Source organism: Sapajus apella, unplaced genomic scaffold (genome assembly GCF_009761245.1).
Source record: "Sapajus apella isolate SASKATOON/1434 unplaced genomic scaffold, GSC_monkey_1.0 scaffold110, whole genome shotgun sequence".
In the NCBI taxonomy this organism is placed as follows: Eukaryota; Metazoa; Chordata; class Mammalia; order Primates; family Cebidae; genus Sapajus; species Sapajus apella.
The window spans coordinates 5,765,594-5,768,412 of record NW_022437050.1 but is presented as its reverse complement, the minus strand read 5'-3'; the positions used below and the strand labels follow the sequence as shown (position 1 = coordinate 5,768,412).

Below are 2,819 nucleotides of genomic sequence, written 5' to 3'. Positions count from 1 at the left end.
GGGGGGGGTGTCTCGCTATTGCACAGGCTAGTATCGAACTCCTGGCCTCAAGTGATCCTCCCTGCTTGGCCTTCCAAAGGTCTGGGATTACAGATGTGAGCCACCTCGCCTGGTCTGGCTCAGCTGATTTTTAATTTTTTTTTTTTTTTTTTAACGGAGTCTTGCTCTGTCTCCAGGCTGGAGTGCAGTGGCACAATCTCAGCTCATTGCAACCTCTGCCTCCCGGGTTCAAGTGATTCTCTTGCCTCAGCCTCCCAAGTAGCTGGGATTACAGGCGCACGCCCAGCTATTTTTTGTATTTTTTAGTAGAGACTGGGTTTCACCATGTTGGCCAGGATGGTCTGGATCTCTTGACCTCGTGATCCGCCCGCCTTGGCCTCCCAAAGTGCTGGGATTACAGGCATTTATTTTTAAATTTTTTAATAGAGATGGGCGGGTGGGGTGTCTCACTATATTGCCCAGGCTGGTCTCGAACTCCTGACCTCAAATGATCCTCCCACCTCAGCCTTCTAAAGCTCTGGGATTACAGGCATAAGCCACCGAGCCCGGCCTTGACTGGACTCTTATTTTGCATTTTTGAACCCAGTACTTTCCCACTTCGAAGGGCTTTTAAATGGGTCTGGGGGAGACTGCCCAAAGGGCCCCGTCACCGGACGAATCCAGCCCCACCCAGCTTGGCGGAGCAGGCGCGTCTCTGGCGCCACCTTGCGGTCGCCTGGAGCCCCACAACCCAACCAACCAGGTGGGGGAGGGAGTGCGAGGGCGGGCGCGCGGGCTGCTGGGTTAGGATGCGGCTGTCCCTGCTCCAGCTCCTAGGAGGGAACAGACCCAGGGCCGCCGCGCCGCATCGTTTGTTCCGGCTTCCCTAAGGAAGGTAATTTGGAGTTGGGTCCTGCAGGACGCTTTTTTCGCCTTCGGTCAAGCACCCCAGCTGTCCCGGGTTCAGGGGCCGGACCGCGGTTCTTGCCCTGAATTAGGTGAATTAGGCGGACAGCGCGCAGCCTGCCAGTAACTCCACCAAGCGTCATTCTTGAAACCGTTATGCCCATTGTATGCACGGGAAAACTGAGGCTCTGCTTAGATTGGGGCTGAGGCCGCTGCTCGGGTCCAGCGCTCTGGCCTTCACTCCAGCCTGCCCCAGCCTGGGGTGGGGGCTGCCCTCTCCCTCTCTCCCAACACACACATGCCCCATCAGCCACCAGGGGAGGAATCACTCTGGAGGGTCTATTTTATCTCGGCGGACCCACTCCCGCCTGCTGGGTGAAAGATTCCTTTTATTTAGAGGGAGTCAGTCCCAGAGAGGCCCAGGATTGGGCTGAGTCACTCCGGGAGCCCGGATTGGGCCAACCCTGTCGGCTCCAAACCAAACGCCTTGAGTCCCGTTTTGAGGGCAGGATCAGCCCCCACCCCACCCCCACCCTAAATCAGTCTCAGGGACGGGGCGTCCGAGAGGATGGGGCCGTCCCACCCTAAGGCCTCAAGCATCACCCCCGCCTTGTCGCCGCTGGTGTCTGGGGGAGGGGAGGACTCGAGGGTGGGCGAGCTCCGCGGTTCGCCGGAGCTGGGAGGAGGGGCTTGAGTGCAGGCAACGCCCCCTCCCCAGCGCCTCTGATGCAGGCCTCCCCCACCAGCTTCCAGGCATTCTGCTGAGTCACTTCCGAGGCCACAGCTGCAGCCTTGGGAACAATACGTGTCATTCAATTCACTAGGCAGCGCCCCAGCGCTCACCTAGGGGACCTGGCCACAGTCTCTTGGTAAAGGCCTCTTCATAACCAACGCGGCCAACCCCACCTCACCCCGATGGCGACATCCTGGGCCAAGTGGGCTCCCACCTCAGGGCCTTTGCAGTAAGCTGCGCTAGCTGCCTGGTACCCACTTGCCGCCAGGGCACCTGTATCCTGGACATCCAATTCCCACCCTCATTGCCAAGGCCCCTGCTCCGGCTGGGGTTGCATCAGGGAAGAACGAGAAGGCATCTGCGAGCCTGATCCTCAGGCGGCTTGGATGCGCACTTAGATTGGCAACGATGTCCAGGTGCAAACTGCAGACCTGATGCGCACACGTGCTGGATGGTGCTAGGGGACAGGTGTGCGCCCAGGTCTGTGTGGCCGTGCGCGAGGCTGCTCGTGAGCAGCGTGGGGACGGGCGCACTGAATGTGCCTTCCACAATTTCCCTGCTGACCTGGATGCCGGCCCCAGAGCTATTGTGTGCCAGCTCCGAGCACACCCATCACAGTGGGACAAGACTCCGCCGTGGGGGCTGCAAACTACATTCCCCAGAATCTATGGCTGCCAGCTTCCTGCTGGGCTGGGCCAATAGGAAGTACCAGGGATGTAAGCTTTCAGGGGCGTGGACGCGATTAGCATTTGATGACACTTGGGGACCCCTTCTCAGAATGAAGCTTTTTTTAAAAAAATGGTAGTAAAAGATACATAATATAAAGTTTACCACTGTAACCTTTTTTTTTTTTTTTTTTTTTTTGAGATGGAGGATTGCTCTGTCGCCCAGGCTGGAGTGCAGTAGCCTGATCTCAGTTCACCACAACTTCGGAATCCCCAGTTCCAGTGATTCTCCTCCTCCCTCAGCCTCCTGAGTAGCTGAGATTACAGGCGCCCACCACCACGCCCAGCTAATTTTTTGTATTTTTAGTAGAGGGGGGTTTGGTCACGTTGGCCAGTCTGGTCTCGAACTCCTGACCTCAAGTGATACCTGCCTCAGCCACCCAAAGTGCTGGGGTTACAGGCATGAGCCACTGTGCCCAGCCCATTGTAACTTTTTTTTTTTTTTTTTTTTTTTGAGACAGGGTCTCACTCTTGTC

At 57.1% G+C, this 2,819-nt stretch overlaps 1 long non-coding RNA gene across 1 annotated transcript; it reads left to right on the top strand.

Annotated features, from left to right (window-relative positions):
- The first annotated feature begins 789 nt into the window (after positions 1-789).
- On the top strand, positions 790-2,406 carry LOC116537400. The gene is made up of 2 exons (XR_004263112.1): positions 790-874; positions 1,639-2,406. It is a non-coding gene; the product is annotated as an uncharacterized LOC116537400 (long non-coding RNA).
- The last annotated feature ends 413 nt before the right edge of the window (positions 2,407-2,819 follow it).